The sequence below is a fragment of the Paramisgurnus dabryanus genome, chromosome 9, assembly GCF_030506205.2.
Source record: "Paramisgurnus dabryanus chromosome 9, PD_genome_1.1, whole genome shotgun sequence".
Taxonomy (NCBI): domain Eukaryota; kingdom Metazoa; phylum Chordata; class Actinopteri; order Cypriniformes; family Cobitidae; genus Paramisgurnus; species Paramisgurnus dabryanus.
Genome location: NC_133345.1, coordinates 7,317,909 through 7,344,085, shown reverse-complemented (window position 1 = coordinate 7,344,085; position 26,177 = coordinate 7,317,909). Strand labels below are relative to the sequence as shown.

The 26,177-nt window shown below is 36.0% G+C and overlaps 1 long non-coding RNA gene, 8 other non-coding genes and 1 pseudogene across 10 annotated transcripts; 1 reads left to right on the top strand and 9 right to left on the bottom strand.

The window, feature by feature from the left end:
• Positions 1–370: 370 nt before the first annotated feature.
• On the bottom strand, positions 371–535 carry LOC135773071 (U1 spliceosomal RNA). The gene has a single exon (XR_010543401.1). It is a non-coding gene; the product is annotated as a U1 spliceosomal RNA (small nuclear RNA).
• Positions 536–1,317: 782 nt separating this feature from the next.
• LOC135773044 (U2 spliceosomal RNA) lies at positions 1,318–1,508 on the bottom strand. Its single transcript, XR_010543378.1, has one exon. It is a non-coding gene; the product is annotated as a U2 spliceosomal RNA (small nuclear RNA).
• A 5,661-nt stretch (positions 1,509–7,169) lies between these two features.
• On the bottom strand, positions 7,170–7,334 carry LOC135773072 (U1 spliceosomal RNA). Its single transcript, XR_010543402.1, has one exon. It is a non-coding gene; the product is annotated as a U1 spliceosomal RNA (small nuclear RNA).
• Positions 7,335–8,117: 783 nt separating this feature from the next.
• LOC135773052 (U2 spliceosomal RNA) lies at positions 8,118–8,237 on the bottom strand (annotated as a pseudogene).
• Positions 8,238–9,298: 1,061 nt separating this feature from the next.
• Positions 9,299–10,499, top strand: LOC135773013 (uncharacterized). Of its 2 annotated transcripts, XR_010543344.2 has the most exons (4): positions 9,299–9,380; positions 9,494–9,617; positions 9,837–10,009; positions 10,182–10,499. It is a non-coding gene; the product is annotated as an uncharacterized lncRNA (long non-coding RNA). The 2 variants fall into 2 exon arrangements; XR_012337252.1 differs by having other exon boundaries at positions 9,305–9,617.
• An 894-nt stretch (positions 10,500–11,393) lies between these two features.
• Positions 11,394–11,579, bottom strand: LOC135773045 (U2 spliceosomal RNA). The gene has a single exon (XR_010543379.1). It is a non-coding gene; the product is annotated as a U2 spliceosomal RNA (small nuclear RNA).
• A 5,397-nt stretch (positions 11,580–16,976) lies between these two features.
• On the bottom strand, positions 16,977–17,141 carry LOC135773074 (U1 spliceosomal RNA). The gene has a single exon (XR_010543404.1). It is a non-coding gene; the product is annotated as a U1 spliceosomal RNA (small nuclear RNA).
• Positions 17,142–17,923: 782 nt separating this feature from the next.
• LOC135773040 (U2 spliceosomal RNA) lies at positions 17,924–18,114 on the bottom strand. The gene has a single exon (XR_010543375.1). It is a non-coding gene; the product is annotated as a U2 spliceosomal RNA (small nuclear RNA).
• A 5,660-nt stretch (positions 18,115–23,774) lies between these two features.
• LOC135773075 (U1 spliceosomal RNA) lies at positions 23,775–23,939 on the bottom strand. Its single transcript, XR_010543405.1, has one exon. It is a non-coding gene; the product is annotated as a U1 spliceosomal RNA (small nuclear RNA).
• Positions 23,940–24,721: 782 nt separating this feature from the next.
• On the bottom strand, positions 24,722–24,912 carry LOC135773036 (U2 spliceosomal RNA). The gene has a single exon (XR_010543371.1). It is a non-coding gene; the product is annotated as a U2 spliceosomal RNA (small nuclear RNA).
• Positions 24,913–26,177: the final 1,265 nt, after the last annotated feature.

The following is a 26,177-nucleotide window of genomic DNA, read 5'->3' as shown; positions in this document are numbered from 1 at the left end:
ACTGTTGTCATTTTCTTATAAAAGCCTTTATAATTTATTAGTTTGGATGATTGCCATTCCCGAGAACCTCTTATATTGGAAGTAAAAGAATCATCTAAGCATTATTTTGTGCTCTTAGACATGTAGCCGTTTGATTGTGGTTCTATTTAATGGCTAGTCTATTCGTTTGGAATGGTCAAACGGCTATTAGATTTTCACTGACAGCCCAAATACAGCCTTGTTTTAGCCTAGACACTTATTCGCTGTCTATTAAAAGTTATGTAGTCGTTGAATAGCCGCTTTTTTGATGACTAATGTATTCTTGGGCCGTGGTTAGACGTCTCTTGGATTTTACGTAAAACGACAAGCGAATCTATTTTTACACAAAGGTCAGGGGAGAGCGCGAACGCAGTCCCCCACTATCAGAAATTTTGCAGTCGAGATTCCCACATTTGGGGAATTCGCAAAGGGTCAGCCCAACCGGAGTGCAATGGCTGAGCCTCGCCCTGGGTGAACCACCTTCATGATCATGGTGTCTCCCCTGCCAGGTAAGTATGAGCGACACCCTTTGAGGCCAGACGGCCGCATCTTCCTGTGACCGATCACATCGACGGCGCCCCCGGAGGCCGTCCGACTAACATTTCATTTACTGTGTGTGACCAGGTGGAAAGCGCACGAAGCCACGTCTGAGACCAAACATTCTTCGAGATCTACCCTGTTTTTATTCCGTTTCCAGCCCGGTTGAACCGTGTAGAGTGAAATATGTGAAACAATTTAAATCAAATGGATTTAAATTGCGCATTCAAATATATGGTTTCGTTATTACAAAGTAACTTTACGTGGAATAGAAACAAAGAAATGTACAGAGCAATCAAGAAACAACGAAAGCATAGCAATTTTAGAACGTGGATAAATAAAAACACAGGGCTCAATGACTTACCCGTTGTCGTTGTGAATTAAACAAGTACAGCTATGCTTCCAGGTCTGTCGACGTTGCTGTGGTTTTTCGACAGCTGTAGTATGAAGGGTAGTGAAAAAAGTTTTCAGGTGTTTTTAACATTCCAATCGGTCTCGTTCGCTTTTGTTGCGCCTTCAGCTGTGTCGAGGATGTTTAATTCGTCCTCGTATCACCTCCGCAAACTTGTAAAGAAATTAATTAAATACATTACAAAAACATTTCTTTATCAGCGTGTTCATTTCCACGCAAGCTTTTCGTTAAACCAATAAAGCCAACGAAATCACAGCAATTTTAAAACACACGGATTAGAAAAAACACCGTCATTCACGCACAAAAGAAGCAAATTCTTTTTTTATACTTGACTTATTTATCCCCGAGATGGGGAGCGCACCATTCATGGAAACACTGCAATACCATGTTGATGCATGGAGTGGAAGGAGCAAGCTCCGCTTCCATTTCCGAAGGTCAAAAATCCATTTAACATATAGTCCCCGGATAGGAGACGTATCAGACATTAAACTGATAAGAACAGATACTACACTTGATCTTAGCCAAAAGGCCGCGAAGCGATACCGGAATAGACGCAGCCAAAGGGGGAGCCGGCGAAGGCGCTGGCTTTTGGGGTGGAGGCTAGCGGGCATTTAACTCTATACGTTCTCATTGTATAACCCAGAGGTAGAACGTTGAGCTAGCAAATCAGAAGTTCATGTTTTAATGCAGGATCTGATCCACGCTCATGAGAGAGAGAGAGATAGAGAGAATTTAGAATTTTCAAAAAACCTTTATTACAAATTAAAACATTTTCATAACCTCAAATCAGAAAAAACAAAGAAAAAAATATATATAGTAACGGAAATAACAAAAAAATAAGCCAACATAGGAGCAAAGAACAAATCATCTTCAATAACCAGACACAGAGCTCCTCCATAATACCAAATCAATTCAAAAGAAAGAAGATCATTCATTGCTTTAAAGTATCTAAAACCAATAAGGATTCTAGATTTAACTTATTTTAAAAACTGCTAATGTATCATGGCTTCCGGGTCTGTCAACGTTGCTGTGGTTTTTCGACAGCTGTAATATGAAGGGTAGAGTGAAAAAAAATATTTAAGTGTTTTGAACATCCCAATTTGTTCGTTTACTTAGTATTTTCTTAATGTTTTCGAGTTAAAAAATAATTCTTAAATCGAGATACATTTACTTAATAAGCAAAGTGGCTTAGAATTTAAGTCTTGTTTACTGAAATAAATTCTAAAATGTAATAGGTTAAGGCTTAAAACAAGTAAAAATATCTGCCAGTGGGGTAAGAAAAATAAACCTAAATTGAGTTTATTATTGAATTAAGTTGAAACTAGAATTAAGTTTATTTTTCTTACCCCGCTGGCAGATATTTTTTATTTGTTTTAAATATAAACCTGTTGATTTTTATAATTTATTTCAATTATTACAAAGTATGCGATCTGATTTTTTTAATCGCGGTGTTTCTTTTATTCCTCGTTTCTTTTCCGTGCATTTGCTTTATTTATTTATTTTTGCTTGTTGCATTTAAATGCACATTTGATTTGTTGCCACATTATTATGTGTTAATGTATTTTTTAACATGTTTATCAACAAAAAGTGCGTTATTATAATTAATTATATAGCTGTGAAATATATACAAGAATTCCCAGCAAAAACAAAACGTTTTTATAACAATTTTCTATTACAATACATAATATCTTAAGCCACTTTGCTTACCAAGTAAATGTATCTCCATTTAAGCATTGTCAGATATTCACTAGAAAACAAGACAAAAACAGTAAGTAAGATATTAATTTACTTTTTTCTTTCAAACATAAATTTACAGACGGCTGGAAATTTTTAATAAAATAACTAGACATACCTATACGGGTCTGCTCCCGTTTGCTGTGATGACGGGGGACTTAGTCCAAAGCACATTTTGAGGAATACTTACACATTTTACTTCTTATTTCTTTGAAATTAATTATGCATACACTATGGATTAAAAATGTCCCGACTGCGAACCTGATAAAACCCAGGTAAAAAGCAAATACAAATAAACCATTTTGATTTAGCAAAAGTTTACAAATAAATGCACTCCTTGCACACAACAAGCACGTCTAGTTACCATTCATATTTTGCGTGATTTAAGTTTCGTCGCATACATTTTGGAAGGCACACGATAAAAACAAAATAAGGCTTTTAATGTATGCCGACCTCATTCTCCGTTGAGGGCTTATCAATCATAATAAACGCTGGTAACTCTTCTCATTGAATGGTCTAAATCCAATGCTGGTAAAGAAATCAAATGTGCATTTAAACGCAACAAGCAAACCGTAAAGCAATGGATGCAGGCAAACAAACGAGGAATAGCACATACACCACGATTAGATCATCGGGTCGCATACTTTGGAATTAATAAGAAATAATTATTCAGTCTAAAGAAATAAGAAGTAAAATGTCTAAGTATTTCTCCAAATGTGCACACTCATTACAATAAACGGGAGCAGACACGAATAGTTATGTATGTCTCGTTATTTTATTTAAAATTGATAAGCTGTCTAACATATGATATATTTTGATAATACGAAATGCTAAAAAAATAATATAACACCAATCGACAATATCTGTTATTGTTATTTTTACAAGTAAATTCATGTGTAGGAGAAAACAAAGCAGCTGTCAGTCCATACTATATTGAGTGGCCATCGTAGTGGTGCAACCTGAACGATGTTTTCCCTACTTCCGGTCAAAGCCGCCATTTTGTGAAATAGGCATATAGGTGACGCTGGAGCACGCGGCCATTGTCTCTGTTCAACAAAACAAGTATATATATACACATACGCATATTTTTCCTCAATCAATCACCGAATACAAGGTGCAATTCGATGCCAACTGACCCTTCTCTCTGGTTTCATGTTTGTAAGGAAAATTAAGGGGGAAATTACGATAGCATTTCAGCCAAACATTCATTCGTGCCACGCTGCTTTTCTTTGAACGAAAAAAAACCCTCTGCTCCCCCTACACAATTTCTTCTCCTGTTATTTTATGCTTAAAACAAGCAAATAAATCTGACTACAGGGTAAGAAAAAATTCGTGAACTTTTCCCATAAACACTTAATTCAAGAAAAATTGTCCCACCCCACTGGCCATTTTTTATCCACAATACACATTCGATGTCTGCAGGCACCATTGTCTTTGTTCAACGCAAACAATTCTGTTGCGTTTTTCTTTGAACGAAGTGCTCCGCCTAGATAATTTGACCCATATTCACATGGGTTTGTTTCTCGTTTTTTTTCTTTGAGAACAATCTATATAGCGCCTTCCACAATCGTTTTGGTGTTAGCTTTACGTAAAATAGAAACACAGAAAAGTACTGAGCGATGGAGAGACCACGAACGCGGAACGTATTATGGACCACGGACTGGCAAACAAACTGGCAACCACGCACTAAAGAAGCAAACTCTGATTTTAAACTCACCTTATTTGTCCCCGGAAAGCGCCAGAGTCGATGCACGGAGTGGACGGAACAAGCCTCGCTTCCATAGCCGAAGGTCAAAAATCCATTTAAACGTGTAGTCCCCGGTGTCCACTCGATCTTACCCAAAAAGCCGAGAAGCGATACCGCAATGGCATCCGGAGAAGGCGCTGGCTGTCGGGATGGAGGTTAGCGGGTCAGAGGTCCGGCACTGAAGGTCTGCGTTCATTATTCACCGTGTGCATTTCACTCTATATCCACTTTCTAATGTATAGCACTTGATAAGGATTAACAGTTTAAAAACAGAAATGCAAGACATCAGAAAATACATTTATTTTTTACTTTCATAACATGAGAGGTGTCATACAATAACAAATATGAGCTTTAAAATCACATTCCTAAGTTAAAAATATACATAAAAATAGATATATGGATCATTACACAAATCACTACTCAAAGGACCTATGTTAAATAACTGCTTCAATATTAATTAACAATAACATTTGGCCAAGGCAGTCCTTGTAAATAGACATATAAATAGACAAATAAAATCATGACATATATGCCGTAGAGCCTGAGATAGAGAAAAATAATAAGGAATTCTGCTTTTACTACCATCTCAGAAATATTGCCAGAATTAGAGGTTTTGTCTCAAGACAGGACTTAGAGAAACTTGTTCATGCTTTCATCACCAGCAGGGCCGATTATTGCAATGGTCAATGGATTTAAAAAGTACTGTTTCTTGTTTAAAAACCACTTCATGGCTACAATACATGACAGATATGCTAATCGAATATGAAACCGATTACTCGGATCAATAGGATCAGGTCATTTAGAAAAAAACAAGGGTTCACTCAAAACAAGGTGCCTCAGCATTCAGTTATTATCAGCTTTCAGAAGAGATCAGATGTGCTTCAACAGTAGACACTTTTAAATCTAGATTAAAAACACATCAGTTTAACTTTGCATTTACTGAATGATTTAAAACAGTACGAATAAAACAGTACAAAAGAATAAAACAGTATGAACCTTACCTGTTATAAAGGGAATGAAGCTTACGGTATGGTGCTTACCTGCAGAAATAAATAAAGTACAATAAGAACACACAGAACTTCAATTTTCAAAATTATTTTAACATTAAATGATGATTATTTTACTGGTTTACCTGTTTGTGATTACCACAGGATCCCGTCACCTGGCTGCGGTCTTCATTTGGTGAACGGTTCTTCACTCATAATTGACCTATACAAGAAATAGAGAAGAATAATAAGCAATTCTGCTTTTACATGTAGATGTGTGCCCCAAGAACACAGACACACCGGCTCCAAAAAGTTTAAACAGTACACATTTCTGTTATTTTAATGTGGCAAATGTGTCAGCTTTAAAAGAAGCATACATTACCTTTTAAAGAGGAAATACCTTTTGCATGAAATACCTTTACTCCCAGCATAAGCAAGCAATTTTCAAAATGCTTTTAAAAGTAAATAGTGATTATTTTACTTGTTTACCTGTTTGTGATTACCATGGAATCCTGTCACCATCATTTTTAAGCTTGTAAAGCAAATAATGAAATATTGACTTAGTAGGAAAAAATATTTTGGAAGTATCGTGATAAATGATGAAGAAAATATTTTGCAAAGTGATGGTTAGCACACGGTTGATGGTACCTATTAAATTCCATCATATTTTTTTATTCCTACTATGGAAGTCAATGGTGACTATCTGCTGTGGGTTTACCATCATTCCTCAAAATACCTTCTTTTGTGTTACTCAGAAAAAAACTAATCCTCGTGTTGTTGTAAGCCTGTATGCATGAGTAAATGATGACAGAATTATCATCATAAATTGAAATATCCCTTTAAACTGTATTTCCCCCCCTTAAACCTAAACTTATTTTCTTACAGCAAGTCATTTAGGTAATCAAGAAAATACTTTACCCGTTGTCTTTGTGAGTTAAACAAATACAGCTACGCTTCCAGGTCTGTCGACGTTGCTGTGGTTTTTCGACAGCTGTAGTATGAAGGGTAGCGAATGAATGAATACATTGCAAAAAATCATTTCTTACTTGTTATTTCGAACTGTTTTAACTATACAAATATCTAGAAAGTCTTAAAATAAGATGCATTTTTTGATGAGCAAAATGCCCTAAGAAAATAAACCTAGCCTTTAGGGAGAAAAAACTCAGAATTTGGGCTTAAAACAAGCAAATAAATCTGCCAAAGGGGTAAGAAACAAATCTAGATATAAACACTTAATTCAAGAAAAATTGTCGTAGCCCATTGGCAGATTTGTTGGCTTGTTTAATGTACATGCATGTACAATATTTCAATTTGTCTTGTATTTATTAGCATTTTGTATTGCCCAACGCTGTCTAGGTTGTTTAACTGTTGTCATTTTTTTATAAAAGCCTTTATAATTTATTAGTTTGGATGATTGCCATTCCCGAGAACCTCTTATATTGGAAGTAAAAGAATCATCTAAGCATTATTTTGTGCTCTTAGACATGTAGCCGTTTGATTGTGGTTCTATTTAATGGCTAGTCTATTCGTTTGGAATGGTCAAACGGCTATTAGATTTTCACTGACAGCCCAAATACAGCCTTGTTTTAGCCTAGACACTTATTCGCTGTCTATTAAAAGTTATGTAGTCGTTGAATAGCCGCTTTTTTGATGACTAATGTATTCTTGGGCCGTGGTTAGACGTCTCTTGGATTTTACGTAAAACGACAAGCGAATCTATTTTTAACACAAAGGTCAGGGGAGAGCGCGAACGCAGTCCCCCACTATCAGAAATTTTGCAGTCGAGATTCCCACATTTGGGGAATTCGCAAAGGGTCAGCCCAACCGGAGTGCAATGGCTGAGCCTCGCCCTGGGTGAACCACCTTCATGATCATGGTGTCTCCCCTGCCAGGTAAGTATGAGCGACACCCTTTGAGGCCAGACGGCCGCATCTTCCTGTGACCGATCACATCGACGGCGCCCCCGGAGGCCGTCCGACTAACATTTCATTTACTGTGTGTGACCAGGTGGAAAGCGCACGAAGCCACGTCTGAGACCAAACATTCTTCGAGATCTACCCTGTTTTTATTCCGTTTCCAGCCCGGTTGAACCGTGTAGAGTGAAATATGTGAAACAATTTAAATCAAATGGATTTAAATTGCGCATTCAAATATATGGTTTCGTTATTACAAAGTAACTTTACGTGGAATAGAAACAAAGAAATGTACAGAGCAATCAAGAAACAACGAAAGCATAGCAATTTTAGAACGTGGATAAATAAAAACACAGGGCTCAATGACTTACCCGTTGTCGTTGTGAGTTAAACAAGTACAGCTATGCTTCCAGGTCTGTCGACGTTGCTGTGGTTTTTCGACAGCTGTAGTATGAAGGGTAGTGAAAAAAGTTTTCAGGTGTTTTTAACATTCCAATCGGTCTCGTTCGCTTTTGTTGCGCCTTCAGCTGTGTCGAGGATGTTTAATTCGTCCTCGTATCACCTCCGCAAACTTGTAAAGAAATTAATTAAATACATTACAAAAACATTTCTTTATCAGCGTGTTCATTTCCACGCAAGCTTTTCGTTAAACCAATAAAGCCAACGAAATCACAGCAATTTTAAAACACACGGATTAGAAAAAACACCGTCATTCACGCACAAAAGAAGCAAATTCTTTTTTTTATACTTGACTTATTTATCCCCGAGATGGGGAGCGCACCATTCATGGAAACACTGCAATACCATGTTGATGCATGGAGTGGAAGGAGCAAGCTCCGCTTCCATTTCCGAAGGTCAAAAATCCATTTAACATATACACTGTAAGCAATTGCTGTAAATTAACAGCCAATTTTCAACAGTAAAATACTGTTTTCATGTTAAACAGTTTAGTACTGTAGTTAGCAATGCATTGTGGGCTGATTAAATTGGAGCAACAAGACAGAGGCCCTCAACAGTAAGTTGATGTTTTAAATTACAGGACAATACAGTATTTTCTCGAAAATGCGTGTTGACTGGGGAATTTGGAGCACGGTCAGAAGCTAAGCAATGTTAGTCTTATAAATTGAAGCTAGCCTATTACTTTTGGTCAATTTTCTTTAAAAAATACAGATATAATTTGCCATTAACTCCTGGATGGAATTTCGGGAACCATTATTTGGATAGGAGATTTTCCAGAAGAGGACGTACAATTTAGATGACGTGCTGCACATTCTCAAGTGTTCTTCATCAAATTGATCGGGTCTTGCATCTACAAATGAAACGGTAATTCAAATCTTATTCATATTGCCAAGAATGCTTGATATCAACTGATAGAAGCTTCTCTTATAGGGATTTAAACGTGTCATCTAACAGTGAGGCTTAGATTTGAATAGCCATTAACAATATTACTTTTACTTCAACAACACTTATTAAAGAATTTATTTCAACCAAACCATAGGATTATATGAACATCGACTAACCGAGATGGTTTTGTTGAGTTTTATTTAGTTTTGTTGACTTTAATGAAAAGTGTTTTACAAACAGTTAACAAGAAAATAAAGCTAATTGTAGCTTGGTTAAAGTTGAACTTTGCATTTTTCTTTTTAAACGCCAAATTGGTGTAAAATATTGTCTTTCTGGACTCTTTGTGAATGCAATGTGTGTACTAATTTGTGGGAGTACTACTACATATGTAAAAAGAGAGGTGTAAATTATTTTGTGGTTTAAAGGATGCTGCATGTAAATTGTTACCCTTTAAATTTTGGATGTCAAATATATTTAGAAGTTTGATTGTAGGTACTTCAGAAGCCTACCTCGTTCACCTCTTGGTTACATTCCACCGAGTGTTTACTAGTTATTGTCCTTTTTATAAATGTTCTTCTTAAAAATCTTATTATGGTAAGGATAACATATTTGTTCCCTTCAGGTGTCTGCCACTGCAGTTGATGTTGAGACAACTCTCAGTCTTCCTGCAAGTCCTCGCCTGATACCTGGTAATATACATTTAATTTAGATTCATTGATAGAAGCATTGTATATCTTATCGGCCATTCATCTTGAGTTTACAAATGTTTAAACAAAGTAACAAGTATTTCCATGTTGTTAAGTTTTAAGGGCATCACACCAACATTTGCAATTGGACTTGCTGCTATGTTTGCAACCTACTACATTTTCAGCCTTCAGTATCAAGATGAGACAGCCTGCCCTGTGGAATTCAAAATTAATGTGTTTGTATGTTATGCATAAAATGGAATTATCCCTTTACATTTCAAGCCTCAACACTTACACACCTACACACCTACACACACACGCACGCACGCACGCACGCACGCACGCACGCACGCACACACACAGGGTATAGACTTTTTTATAACTCCATTTGATGTAATTAAATCCACTCAATTTGTGCAATGAAGAAGACAAAAAACAATTAATTGCTTTTGATTTCAGGCGCTTCATTGATATAAATCCAGAGAGAGGGACAAATGCCAAAATCATCAAGCAAGGTTGTCTCTAAGAAGAAAGGTGTGATGGTCCAGAAGTCGTCTTCTGCAGTCAAATACACATGTGGCCATACTACTGAAGAATCTCCTTGACTTTTTAATGGAACTTCATATAGATCTGTGAGTATATACGGTAATCTTTTTCTCATTGTTTTGACAGTCTGGCATTGCCACAATTAGCCACAAGAGTACTGGTATTTTTTACTTCATAAGCATTAGCTTGGAGTTTATACTTTACATTCGTGATTGTTTAGTTTATTTATGAGTATAATTGTTTTTTGTTCTTTGACAGTGGCAGCACTGGAATAATGCTGCAGAGAGGAACAGCGGCTATCAAAGTGATGATCGTCTCTTCATCCACAAGAACTAAGATGTAAAAACACAAACCTACCTCACAGGACAATTTTAAGAGGTAACCTGCAAGTCTAGCTTGCAGTGGCATAGGTGCCTACCCTACGGTTTCATCCTTAATGTTTTTATGCATGTTATTGATACATCCTGACAAAATGTTCTACTGTACTATAATAGTTTCAAAATGGCCTTAGGTATGTTTTCAAACTTATGTCTTAAATAAAAAAGTAAACTATAGGTTATGCCCTTCACATTTGGTAAGGATTAGGGGCAGTTTCTGATGAGCAATTTAAGAATGTTAAGTTTATTGCCATAGTCTAAAGCAGGAGTGGGGAACCCTGGGTCCTGGAGTGCCACTGTCCTCCAGAGTTTAGTTCCAACCCTAATCAAACACACCGGAATTTAATTTCCAAGTGATCCTGAAGATTCTAATTTGATTTTTCAGGTGTGTTTAATTAGGGTTGGAACTAAACTCTGCAGGACAGTGGCCCTCCAGGACCAGGGTTCCCCACCCCTGGTCTAAAGCAAGACACTACTGTTTCTGTTTACTTCTAGAAAGCTCTTTTCAGCATTGTCCAACTGGATTTATTTTCTTTACTTTTTTTGTAGTCATGTTGACATAGACATTGCTCTTTGAAATAAAGGTGTTTGATTTGGAAGTTTTTGTTGCTTATTTTGCATAATATTCACAATAATGCATATCTTAAGCAACTGTCTTTAGCCCTGGGAATTCATTGGCAAGTTCATTGGGAGACAGATATTTTAAATATCAATGAAGAATTTTTAGAAACTGCTAAATTGATGTTATTTCTAATACAGTAAAAAATGCTGCATATTTCTGTGATTATTTGGAAATTACAATAATATTGTTTAGGTTGTTCCTTTAACCTAAACAATATTATTTTAGTTTCCAAATAAATCACAGAAATATGCATTTATTTTTTTTACTGTATTAGACGGTGAAATCATTTAAGAGTGTGACTTCAGAAGTATTCTGTATTTCTGGTTTACAGACTACTACCGTAAAGTAATTTTACGTATGAATACTGTAAAAATAACGGTATACTGCTGGCGTCTCTGCTGCCAGCTCTTTACTGTTAATTATATAAATACAGAAAAATACAGTTTTTCTAATTTACAGACTACTACCGTAAAGTCATTTTACGTATAAATACCGTAAAAATAACAGTATACTGCTGGCGTCTCTGCTGCCAGCTCTTTACTGTTATTTTACAGGGAAATTTTTTACAGTGTAGTCCCCGGATAGGAGACGTATCAGACATTAAACTGATAAGAACAGATACTACACTTGATCTTAGCCAAAAGGCCGAGAAGCGATACCGGAATAGACGCAGCCAAAGGGGGAGCCGGCGAAGGCGCTGGCTTTTGGGGTGGAGGCTAGCGGGCACTTAACTCTATACGTTCTCATTGTATAACCCAGAGGTAGAACGTTGAGCTAGCAAATCAGAAGTTCATGTTTTAATGCAGGATCTGATCCACGCTCATGAGAGAGAGAGAGATAGAGAGAAAACTGCTAATGTATCATGGCTTCCAGGTCTGTCAACGTTGCTGTGGTTTTTCGACAGCTGTAATATGAAGGGTAGAGTGAAAAAAAATATTTAAGTGTTTTGAACATCCCAATTTGTTCGTTTACTTAGTATTTTCTTAATGTTTTCGAGTTAAAAAATAATTCTTAAATCGAGATACATTTACTTAATAAGCAAAGTGGCTTAGAATTTAAGTCTTGTTTACTGAAATAAATTCTAAAATGTAATAGGTTAAGGCTTAAAACAAGTAAAAATATCTGCCAGTGGGGTAAGAAAAATAAACCTAAATTGAGTTTATTATTGAATTAAGTTGAAACTAGAATTAAGTTTATTTTTCTTACCCCGCTGGCAGATATTTTTTATTTGTTTTAAATATAAACCTGTTGATTTTTATAATTTATTTCAATTATTACAAAGTATGCGATCTGATTTTTTTAATCGCGGTGTTTCTTTTATTCCTCGTTTCTTTTCCGTGCATTTGCTTTATTTATTTATTTTTGCTTGTTGCATTTAAATGCACATTTGATTTGTTGCCACATTATTATGTGTTAATGTATTTTTTAACATGTTTATCAACAAAAAGTGCGTTATTATAATTAATTATATAGCTGTGAAATATATACAAGAATTCCCAGCAAAAACAAAACGTTTTTATAACAATTTTCTATTACAATACATAATATCTTAAGCCACTTTGCCTACCAAGTAAATGTATCTCCATTTAAGAATTGTCAGATATTCACTAGAAAACAAGACAAAAACAGTAAGTAAGATATTAATTTACTTTTTTCTTTCAAACATAAATTTACAGACGGCTGGAAATTTTTAATAAAATAACTAGACATACCTATTCGGGTCTGCTCCCGTTTGCTGTGATGACGGGGGACTTAGTCCAAAGCACATTTTGAGGAATACTTACACATTTTACTTCTTATTTCTTTGAAATTAATTACACTATGTATTAAAAATGTCCCGACTGCGAACCTGATAAAACCCAGGTAAAAAGCAAATACAAATAAACCATTTTGATTTAGCAAAAGTTTACAAATAAATGCACTCCTTGCACACAACAAGCACGTCTAGTTACCATTCATATTTTGCGTGATTTAAGTTTCGTCGCATACATTTTGGAAGGCACACGATAAAAACAAAATAAGGCTTTTAATGTATGCCGACCTCATTCTCCGTTGAGGGCTTATCAATCATAATAAACGCTGTTAACTCTTCTCATTGAATGGTCTAAATCCAATGCTGGTAAAGAAATCAAATGTGCATTTAAACGCAACAAGCAAGCCGTAAAGCAATGGATGCAGGCAAACAAACGAGGAATAGCACATACACCACGATTAGATCATCGGGTCGCATACTTTGGAATTAATAAGAAATAATTATTCAGTCTAAAGAAATAAGAAGTAAAATGTCTAAGTATTTCTCCAAATGTGCACACTCATTACAATAAACGGGAGCAGACACGAATAGTTATGTATGTCTCGTTATTTTATTTAAAATTGATAAGCTGTCTAACATATGATATATTTTGATAATACGAAATGCTAAAAAAATAATATAACACCAATCGACAATATCTGTTATTGTTATTTTTACAAGTAAATTCATGTGTAGGAGAAAACAAAGCAGCTGTCAGTCCATACTATATTGAGTGGCCATCGTAGTGGTGCAACCTGAACGATGTTTTCCCTACTTCCGGTCAAAGCCGCCATTTTGTGAAATAGGCATATAGGTGACGCTGGAGCACGCGGCCATTGTCTCTGTTCAACAAAACAAGTGTATATATACACATACGCATATTTTTCCTCAATCAATCACCGAATACAAGGTGCAATTCGATGCCAACTGACCCTTCTCTCTGGTTTCATGTTTGTAAGGAAAATTAAGGGGGAAATTACGATAGCATTTCAGCCAAACATTCATTCGTGCCACGCTGCTTTTCTTTGAACGAAAAAAAACCCTCTGCTCCCCCTACACAATTTCTTCTCCTGTTATTTTATGCTTAAAACAAGCAAATAAATCTGACTACAGGGTTAGAAAAAATTCGTGAACTTTTCCCATAAACACTTAATTCAAGAAAAATTGTCCCACCCCACTGGCCATTTTTTATCCACAATACACATTCGATGTCTGCAGGCACCATTGTCTTTGTTCAACGCAAACAATTCTGTTGCGTTTTTCTTTGAACGAAGTGCTCCGCCTAGATAATTTGACCCATATTCACATGGGTTTGTTTCTCGTTTTTTTTCTTTGAGAACAATCTATATAGCGCCTTCCACAATCGTTTTGGTGTTAGCTTTACGTAAAATAGAAACACAGAAAAGTACTGAGCGATGGAGAGACCACGAACGCGGAACGTATTATGGACCACGGATTGGCAAACAAACTGGCAACCACGCACTAAAGAAGCAAACTCTGATTTTAAACTCACCTTATTTGTCCCCGGAAAGCGCCAGAGTCGATGCACGGAGTGGACGGAACAAGCCTCGCTTCCATAGCCGAAGGTCAAAAATCCATTTAAACGTGTAGTCCCCGGTGTCCACTCGATCTTACCCAAAAAGCCGAGAAGCGATACCGCAATGGCATCCGGAGAAGGTGCTGGCTGTCGGGATGGAGGTTAGCGGGTCAGAGGTCCGGCACTGAAGGTCTGCGTGCATTATTCACCGTGTGCATTTCACTCTATATCCACTTTCTAATGTATAGCACTTGATAAGGATTAACAGTTTAAAAACAGAAATGCAAGACATCAGAAAATACATTTATTTTTTACTTTCATAACATGAGAGGTGTCATACAATAACAAATATGAGCTTTAAAATCACATTCCTAAGTTAAAAATATACATAAAAATAGATATATGGATCATTACACAAATCACTACTCAAAGGAAATATGTTAAATAACTGCTTCAATATTAATTAACAATAACATTTGGCCAAGGCAGTCCTTGTAAATAGACATATAAATAGACAAATAAAATCATGACATATATGCCATAGAGCCTGAGATAGAGAAAAATAATAAGGAATTCTGCTTTTACTACCATCTCAGAAATATTGCCAGAATTAGAGGTTTTGTCTCAAGACAGGACTTAGAGAAACTTGTTCATGCTTTCATCACCAGCAGGGCCGATTATTGCAATGGTCAATGGATTTAAAAAGTACTGTTTCTTGTTTAAAAACCACTTCATGGCTACAATACATGACAGATATGCTAATCGAATATGAAACCGATTACTCGGATCAATAGGATCAGGTCATTTAGAAAAAACAAGGGTTCACTCAAAACAAGGTGCATCAGCATTCAGTTATTATCAGCTTTCAGAAGAGATCAGATGTGCTTCAACAGTAGACACTTTTAAATCTAGATTAAAAACACATCAGTTTAACTTTGCATTTACTGAATGATTTAAAACAGTACGAATAAAACAGTACAAAAGAATAAAACAGTATGAACCTTACCTGTTATAAAGGGAATGAAGCTTACGGTATGGTGCTTACCTGCAGAAATAAATAAAGTACAATAAGAACACACAGAACTTCAATTTTCAAAATTATTTTAACATTAAATGATGATTATTTTACTGGTTTACCTGTTTGTGATTACCACAGAATCCCGTCACCTGGCTGCGGTCTTCATTTGGTGAACGGTTCTTCACTCATAATTGACCTATACAAGAAATAGAGAAGAATAATAAGCAATTCTGCTTTTACATGTAGATGTGTGCCCCAAGAACACAGACACACCGGCTCCAAAAAGTTTAAACAGTACACATTTCTGTTATTTTAATGTGGCAAATGTGTCAGCTTTAAAAGAAGCATACATTACCTTTTAAAGAGGAAATACCTTTTGCATGAAATACCTTTACTCCCAGCATAAGCAAGCAATTTTCAAAATGCTTTTAAAAGTAAATAGTGATTATTTTACTTGTTTACCTGTTTGTGATTACCATGGAATCCTGTCACCATCATTTTTAAGCTTGTAAAGCAAATAATGAAATATTGACTTAGTAGGAAAAAATATTTTGGAAGTATCGTGATAAATGATGAAGAAAATATTTTGCAAAGTGATGGTTAGCACACGGTTGATGGTACCTATTAAATTCCATCATATTTTTTTATTCCTACTATGGAAGTCAATGGTGACTATCTGCTGTGGGTTTACCATCATTCCTCAAAATACCTTCTTTTGTGTTACTCAGAAAAAAACTAATCCTCGTGTTGTTGTAAGCCTGTATGCATGAGTAAATGATGACAGAATTATCATCATAAATTGAAATATCCCTTTAAACTGTATTTCCCCCCCTTAAACCTAAACTTATTTTCTTACAGCAAGTCATTTAGGTAATCAAGAAAATACTTTACCCGTTGTCTTTGTGAGTTAAACAAATACAGCTACGCTTCCAGGTCTGTCGACGTTGCTGTGGTTTTTCGACAGCTGTAGTATGAAGGGTAGCGAATGAATGAATACATTGCAAAAAATCATTTCTTACTTGTTATTTCGAACTGTTTTAACTATACAAATATCTAGAAAGTCTTAAAATAAGATGCATTTTTTGATGAGCAAAATGCCCTAAGAAAATAAACCTAGCCTTTAGGGAGAAAAAACTCAGAATTTGGGCTTAAAACAAGCAAATAAATCTGCCAAAGGGGTAAGAAACAAATCTAGATATAAACACTTAATTCAAGAAAAATTGTCGTAGCCCATTGGCAGATTTGTTGGCTTGTTTAATGTACATGCATGTACAATATTTCAATTTGTCTTGTATTTATTAGCATTTTGTATTGCCCAACGCTGTCTAGGTTGTTTAACTGTTGTCATTTTCTTATAAAAGCCTTTATAATTTATTAGTTTGGATGATTGCCATTCCCGAGAACCTCTTATATTGGAAGTAAAAGAATCATCTAAGCATTATTTTGTGCTCTTAGACATGTAGCCGTTTGATTGTGGTTCTATTTAATGGCTAGTCTATTCGTTTGGAATGGTCAAACGGCTATTAGATTTTCACTGACAGCCCAAATACAGCCTTGTTTTAGCCTAGACACTTATTCGCTGTCTATTAAAAGTTATGTAGTCGTTGAATAGCCGCTTTTTTGATGACTAATGTATTCTTGGGCCGTGGTTAGACGTCTCTTGGATTTTACGTAAAACGACAAGCGAATCTATTTTTACACAAAGGTCAGGGGAGAGCGCGAACGCAGTCCCCCACTATCAGAAATTTTGCAGTCGAGATTCCCACATTTGGGGAATTCGCAAAGGGTCAGCCCAACCGGAGTGCAATGGCTGAGCCTCGCCCTGGGTGAACCACCTTCATGATCATGGTGTCTCCCCTGCCAGGTAAGTATGAGCGACACCCTTTGAGGCCAGACGGCCGCATCTTCCTGTGACCGATCACATCGACGGCGCCCCCGGAGGCCGTCCGACTAACATTTCATTTACTGTGTGTGACCAGGTGGAAAGCGCACGAAGCCACGTCTGAGACCAAACATTCTTCGAGATCTACCCTGTTTTTATTCCGTTTCCAGCCCGGTTGAACCGTGTAGAGTGAAATATGTGAAACAATTTAAATCAAATGGATTTAAATTGCGCATTCAAATATATGGTTTCGTTATTACAAAGTAACTTTACGTGGAATAGAAACAAAGAAATGTACAGAGCAATCAAGAAACAACGAAAGCATAGCAATTTTAGAACGTGGATAAATAAAAACACAGGGCTCAATGACTTACCCGTTGTCGTTGTGAATTAAACAAGTACAGCTATGCTTCCAGGTCTGTCGACGTTGCTGTGGTTTTTCGACAGCTGTAGTATGAAGGGTAGTGAAAAAAGTTTTCAGGTGTTTTTAACATTCCAATCGGTCTCGTTCGCTTTTGTTGCGCCTTCAGCTGTGTCGAGGATGTTTAATTCGTCCTCGTATCACCTCCGCAAACTTGTAAAGAAATTAATTAAATACATTACAAAAACATTTCTTTATCAGCGTGTTCATTTCCACGCAAGCTTTTCGTTAAACCAATAAAGCCAACGAAATCACAGCAATTTTAAAACACACGGATTAGAAAAAACACCGTCATTCACGCACAAAAGAAGCAAATTCTTTTTTTATACTTGACTTATTTATCCCCGAGATGGGGAGCGCACCATTCATGGAAACACTGCAATACCATGTTGATGCATGGAGTGGAAGGAGCAAGCTCCGCTTCCATTTCCGAAGGTCAAAAATCCATTTAACATATAGTCCCCGGATAGGAGACGTATCAGACATTAAACTGATAAGAACCGATACTACACTTGATCTTAGCCAAAAGGCCGAGAAGCGATACCGGAATAGACGCAGCCAAAGGGGGAGCCGGCGAAGGCGCTGGCTTTTGGGGTGGAGGCTAGCGGGCATTTAACTCTATACGTTCTCATTGTATAACCCAGAGGTAGAACGTTGAGCTAGCAAATCAGAAGTTCATGTTTTAATGCAGGATCTGATCCACGCTCATGAGAGAGAGAGAGATAGAGAGAATTTAGAATTTTCAAAAAACCTTTATTACAAATTAAAACATTTTCATAACCTCAAATCAGAAAAAACAAAGAAAAAAATATATATAGTAACGGAAATAACAAAAAAATAAGCCAACATAGGAGCAAAGAACAAATCATCTTCAATAACCAGACACAGAGCTCCTCCATAATACCAAATCAATTCAAAAGAAAGAAGATCATTCATTGCTTTAAAGTATCTAAAACCAATAAGGATTCTAGATTTAACTTATTTTAAAAACTGCTAATGTATCATGGCTTCCGGGTCTGTCAACGTTGCTGTGGTTTTTCGACAGCTGTAATATGAAGGGTAGAGTGAAAAAAAATATTTAAGTGTTTTGAACATCCCAATTTGTTCGTTTACTTAGTATTTTCTTAATGTTTTCGAGTTAAAAAATAATTCTTAAATCGAGATACATTTACTTAATAAGCAAAGTGGCTTAGAATTTAAGTCTTGTTTACTGAAATAAATTCTAAAATGTAATAGGTTAAGGCTTAAAACAAGTAAAAATATCTGCCAGTGGGGTAAGAAAAATAAACCTAAATTGAGTTTATTATTGAATTAAGTTGAAACTAGAATTAAGTTTATTTTTCTTACCCCGCTGGCAGATATTTTTTATTTGTTTTAAATATAAACCTGTTGATTTTTATAATTTATTTCAATTATTACAAAGTATGCGATCTGATTTTTTTAATCGCGGTGTTTCTTTTATTCCTCGTTTCTTTTCCGTGCATTTGCTTTATTTATTTATTTTTGCTTGTTGCATTTAAATGCACATTTGATTTGTTGCCACATTATTATGTGTTAATGTATTTTTTAACATGTTTATCAACAAAAAGTGCGTTATTATAATTAATTATATAGCTGTGAAATATATACAAGAATTCCCAGCAAAAACAAAACGTTTTTATAACAATTTTCTATTACAATACATAATATCTTAAGCCACTTTGCTTACCAAGTAAATGTATCTCCATTTAAGCATTGTCAGATATTCACTAGAAAACAAGACAAAAACAGTAAGTAAGATATTAATTTACTTTTTTCTTTCAAACATAAATTTACAGACGGCTGGAAATTTTTAATAAAATAACTAGACATACCTATTCGGGTCTGCTCCCGTTTGCTGTGATGACGGGGGACTTAGTCCAAAGCACATTTTGAGGAATACTTACACATTTTACTTCTTATTTCTTTGAAATTAATTATGCATACACTATGGATTAAAAATGTCCCGACTGCGAACCTGATAAAACCCAGGTAAAAAGCAAATACAAATAAACCATTTTGATTTAGCAAAAGTTTACAAATAAATGCACTCCTTGCACACAACAAGCACGTCTAGTTACCATTCATATTTTGCGTGATTTAAGTTTCGTCGCATACATTTTGGAAGGCACACGATAAAAACAAAATAAGGCTTTTAATGTATGCCGACCTCATTCTCCGTTGAGGGCTTATCAATCATAATAAACGCTGTTAACTCTTCTCATTGAATGGTCTAAATCCAATGCTGGTAAAGAAATCAAATGTGCATTTAAACGCAACAAGCAAGCCGTAAAGCAATGGATGCAGGCAAACAAACGAGGAATAGCACATACACCACGATTAGATCATCGGGTCGCATACTTTGGAATTAATAAGAAATAATTATTCAGTCTAAAGAAATAAGAAGTAAAATGTCTAAGTATTTCTCCAAATGTGCACACTCATTACAATAAACGGGAGCAGACACGAATAGTTATGTATGTCTCGTTATTTTATTTAAAATTGATAAGCTGTCTAACATATGATATATTTTGATAATACGAAATGCTAAAAAAATAATATAACACCAATCGACAATATCTGTTATTGTTATTTTTACAAGTAAATTCATGTGTAGGAGAAAACAAAGCAGCTGTCAGTCCATACTATATTGAGTGGCCATCGTAGTGGTGCAACCTGAACGATGTTTTCCCTACTTCCGGTCAAAGCCGCCATTTTGTGAAATAGGCATATAGGTGACGCTGGAGCACGCGGCCATTGTCTCTGTTCAACAAAACAAGTATATATATACACATACGCATATTTTTCCTCAATCAATCACCGAATACAAGGTGCAATTCGATGCCAACTGACCCTTCTCTCTGGTTTCATGTTTGTAAGGAAAATTAAGGGGGAAATTACGATAGCATTTCAGCCAAACATTCATTCGTGCCACGCTGCTTTTCTTTGAACGAAAAAAAACCCTCTGCTCCCCCTACACAATTTCTTCTCCTGTTATTTTATGCTTAAAACAAGCAAATAAATCTGACTACAGGGTAAGAAAAAATTCGTGAACTTTTCCCATAAACACTTAATTCAAGAAAAATTGTCCCACCCCACTGGCCATTTTTTATCCACAATACACATTCGATGTCTGCAGGCACCATTGTCTTTGTTCAACGCAAACAATTCTGTTGCGTTTTTCTTTGAACGAAGTGCTCCGCCTAGATAATTTGACCCATATTCACATGGGTTTGTTTCTCGTTTTTTTTCTTTGAGAACAATCTATATAGCGCCTTCCACAATCGTTTTGGTGTTAGCTTTACGTAAAATAGAAACACAGAAAAGTACTGAGCGATGGAGAGACCACGAACGCGGAACGTATTATGGACCACGGACTGGCAAACAAACTGGCAACCACGCACTAAAGAAGCAAACTCTGATTTTAAACTCACCTTATTTGTCCCCGGAAAGCGCCAGAGTCGATGCACGGAGTGGACGGAACAAGCCTCGCTTCCATAGCCGAAGGTCAAAAATCCATTTAAACGTGTAGTCCCCGGTGTCCACTCGATCTTACCCAAAAAGCCGAGAAGCGATACCGCAATGGCATCCGGAGAAGGCGCTGGCTGTCGGGATGGAGGTTAGCGGGTCAGAGGTCCGGCACTGAAGGTCTGCGTTCATTATTCACCGTGTGCATTTCACTCTATATCCACTTTCTAATGTATAGCACTTGATAAGGATTAACAGTTTAAAAACAGAAATGCAAGACATCAGAAAATACATTTATTTTTTACTTTCATAACATGAGAGGTGTCATACAATAACAAATATGAGCTTTAAAATCACATTCCTAAGTTAAAAATATACATAAAAATAGATATATGGATCATTACACAAATCACTACTCAAAGGACCTATGTTAAATAACTGCTTCAATATTAATTAACAATAACATTTGGCCAAGGCAGTCCTTGTAAATAGACATATAAATAGACAAATAAAATCATGACATATATGCCGTAGAGCCTGAGATAGAGAAAAATAATAAGGAATTCTGCTTTTACTACCATCTCAGAAATATTGCCAGAATTAGAGGTTTTGTCTCAAGACAGGACTTAGAGAAACTTGTTCATGCTTTCATCACCAGCAGGGCCGATTATTGCAATGGTCAATGGATTTAAAAAGTACTGTTTCTTGTTTAAAAACCACTTCATGGCTACAATACATGACAGATATGCTAATCGAATATGAAACCGATTACTCGGATCAATAGGATCAGGTCATTTAGAAAAAAACAAGGGTTCACTCAAAACAAGGTGCCTCAGCATTCAGTTATTATCAGCTTTCAGAAGAGATCAGATGTGCTTCAACAGTAGACACTTTTAAATCTAGATTAAAAACACATCAGTTTAACTTTGCATTTACTGAATGATTTAAAACAGTACGAATAAAACAGTACAAAAGAATAAAACAGTATGAACCTTACCTGTTATAAAGGGAATGAAGCTTACGGTATGGTGCTTACCTGCAGAAATAAATAAAGTACAATAAGAACACACAGAACTTCAATTTTCAAAATTATTTTAACATTAAATGATGATTATTTTACTGGTTTACCTGTTTGTGATTACCACAGGATCCCGTCACCTGGCTGCGGTCTTCATTTGGTGAACGGTTCTTCACTCATAATTGACCTATACAAGAAATAGAGAAGAATAATAAGCAATTCTGCTTTTACATGTAGATGCGTGCCCCAAGAACACAGACACACCGGCTCCAAAAAGTTTAAACAGTACACATTTCTGTTATTTTAATGTGGCAAATGTGTCAGCTTTAAAAGAAGCATACATTACCTTTTAAAGAGGAAATACCTTTTGCATGAAATACCTTTACTCCCAGCATAAGCAAGCAATTTTCAAAATGCTTTTAAAAGTAAATAGTGATTATTTTACTTGTTTACCTGTTTGTGATTACCATGGAATCCTGTCACCATCATTTTTAAGCTTGTAAAGCAAATAATGAAATATTGACTTAGTAGGAAAAAATATTTTGGAAGTATCGTGATAAATGATGAAGAAAATATTTTGCAAAGTGATGGTTAGCACACGGTTGATGGTACCTATTAAATTCCATCATATTTTTTTATTCCTACTATGGAAGTCAATGGTGACTATCTGCTGTGGGTTTACCATCATTCCTCAAAATACCTTCTTTTGTGTTACTCAGAAAAAAACTAATCCTCGTGTTGTTGTAAGCCTGTATGCATGAGTAAATGATGACAGAATTATCATCATAAATTGAAATATCCCTTTAAACTGTATTTCCCCCCCTTAAACCTAAACTTATTTTCTTACAGCAAGTCATTTAGGTAATCAAGAAAATACTTTACCCGTTGTCTTTGTGAGTTAAACAAATACAGCTACGCTTCCAGGTCTGTCGACGTTGCTGTGGTTTTTCGACAGCTGTAGTATGAAGGGTAGCGAATGAATGAATACATTGCAAAAAATCATTTCTTACTTGTTATTTCGAACTGTTTTAACTATACAAATATCTAGAAAGTCTTAAAATAAGATGCATTTTTTGATGAGCAAAATGCCCTAAGAAAATAAACCTAGCCTTTAGGGAGAAAAAACTCAGAATTTGGGCTTAAAACAAGCAAATAAATCTGCCAAAGGGGTAAGAAACAAATCTAGATATAAACACTTAATTCAAGAAAAATTGTCGTAGCCCATTGGCAGATTTGTTGGCTTGTTTAATGTACATGCATGTACAATATTTCAATTTGTCTTGTATTTATTAGCATTTTGTATTGCCCAACGCTGTCTAGGTTGTTTAACTGTTGTCATTTTCTTATAAAAGCCTTTATAATTTATTAGTTTGGATGATTGCCATTCCCGAGAACCTCTTATATTGGAAGTAAAAGAATCATCTAAGCATTATTTTGTGCTCTTAGACATGTAGCCGTTTGATTGTGGTTCTATTTAATGGCTAGTCTATTCGTTTGGAATGGTCAAACGGCTATTAGATTTTCACTGACAGCCCAAATACAGCCTTGTTTTAGCCTAGACACTTATTCGCTGTCTATTAAAAGTTATGTAGTCGTTGAATAGCCGCTTTTTTGATGACTAATGTATTCTTGGGCCGTGGTTAGACGTCTCTTGGATTTTACGTAAAACGACAAGCGAATCTATTTTTACACAAAGGTCAGGGGAGAGCGCGAACGCAGTCCCCCACTATCAGAAATTTTGCAGTCGAGATTCCCACATTTGGGGAATTCGCAAAGGGTCAGCCCAACCGGAGTGCAATGGCTGAGCCTCGCCCTGGGTGAACCACCTTCATGATCATGGTGTCTCCCCTGCCAGGTAAGTATGAGCGACACCCTTTGAGGCCAGACGGCCGCATCTTCCTGTGACCGATCACATCGACGGCGCCCCCGGAGGCCGTCCGACTAACATTTCATTTACTGTGTGTGACCAGGTGGAAAGCGCACGAAGCCACGTCTGAGACCAAACATTCTTCGAGATCTACCCTGTTTTTATTCCGTTTCCAGCCCGGTTGAACCGTGTAGAGTGAAATATGTGAAACAATTTAAATCAAATGGATTTAAATTGCGCATTCAAATATATGGTTTCGTTATTACAAAGTAACTTTACGTGGAATAGAAACAAAGAAATGTACAGAGCAATCAAGAAACAACGAAAGCATAGCAATTTTAGAACGTGGATAAATAAAAACACAGGGCTCAATGACTTACCCGTTGTCGTTGTGAATTAAACAAGTACAGCTATGCTTCCAGGTCTGTCGACGTTGCTGTGGTTTTTCGACAGCTGTAGTATGAAGGGTAGTGAAAAAAGTTTTCAGGTGTTTTTAACATTCCAATCGGTCTCGTTCGCTTTTGTTGCGCCTTCAGCTGTGTCGAGGATGTTTAATTCGTCCTCGTATCACCTCCGCAAACTTGTAAAGAAATTAATTAAATACATTACAAAAACATTTCTTTATCAGCGTGTTCATTTCCACGCAAGCTTTTCGTTAAACCAATAAAGCCAACGAAATCACAGCAATTTTAAAACACACGGATTAGAAAAAACACCGTCATTCACGCACAAAAGAAGCAAATTCTTTTTTTATACTTGACTTATTTATCCCCGAGATGGGGAGCGCACCATTCATGGAAACACTGCAATACCATGTTGATGCATGGAGTGGAAGGAGCAAGCTCCGCTTCCATTTCCGAAGGTCAAAAATCCATTTAACATATAGTCCCCGGATAGGAGACGTATCAGACATTAAACTGATAAGAACAGATACTACACTTGATCTTAGCCAAAAGGCCGAGAAGCGATACCGGAATAGACGCAGCCAAAGGGGGAGCCGGCGAAGGCGCTGGCTTTTGGGGTGGAGGCTAGCGGGCACTTAACTCTATACGTTCTCATTGTATAACCCAGAGGTAGAACGTTGAGCTAGCAAATCAGAAGTTCATGTTTTAATGCAGGATCTGATCCACGCTCATGAGAGAGAGAGAGATAGAGAGAAAACTGCTAATGTATCATGGCTTCCAGGTCTGTCAACGTTGCTGTGGTTTTTCGACAGCTGTAATATGAAGGGTAGAGTGAAAAAAAATATTTAAGTGTTTTGAACATCCCAATTTGTTCGTTTACTTAGTATTTTCTTAATGTTTTCGAGTTAAAAAATAATTCTTAAATCGAGATACATTTACTTAATAAGCAAAGTGGCTTAGAATTTAAGTCTTGTTTACTGAAATAAATTCTAAAATGTAATAGGTTAAGGCTTAAAACAAGTAAAAATATCTGCCAGTGGGGTAAGAAAAATAAACCTAAATTGAGTTTATTATTGAATTAAGTTGAAACTAGAATTAAGTTTATTTTTCTTACCCCGCTGGCAGATATTTTTTATTTGTTTTAAATATAAACCTGTTGATTTTTATAATTTATTTCAATTATTACAAAGTATGCGATCTGATTTTTTTAATCGCGGTGTTTCTTTTATTCCTCGTTTCTTTTCCGTGCATTTGCTTTATTTATTTATTTTTGCTTGTTGCATTTAAATGCACATTTGATTTGTTGCCACATTATTATGTGTTAATGTATTTTTTAACATGTTTATCAACAAAAAGTGCGTTATTATAATTAATTATATAGCTGTGAAATATATACAAGAATTCCCAGCAAAAACAAAACGTTTTTATAACAATTTTCTATTACAATACATAATATCTTAAGCCACTTTGCCTACCAAGTAAATGTATCTCCATTTAAGAATTGTCAGATATTCACTAGAAAACAAGACAAAAACAGTAAGTAAGATATTAATTTACTTTTTTCTTTCAAACATAAATTTACAGACGGCTGGAAATTTTTAATAAAATAACTAGACATACCTATTCGGGTCTGCTCCCGTTTGCTGTGATGACGGGGGACTTAGTCCAAAGCACATTTTGAGGAATACTTACACATTTTACTTCTTATTTCTTTGAAATTAATTACACTATGTATTAAAAATGTCCCGACTGCGAACCTGATAAAACCCAGGTAAAAAGCAAATACAAATAAACCATTTTGATTTAGCAAAAGTTTACAAATAAATGCAC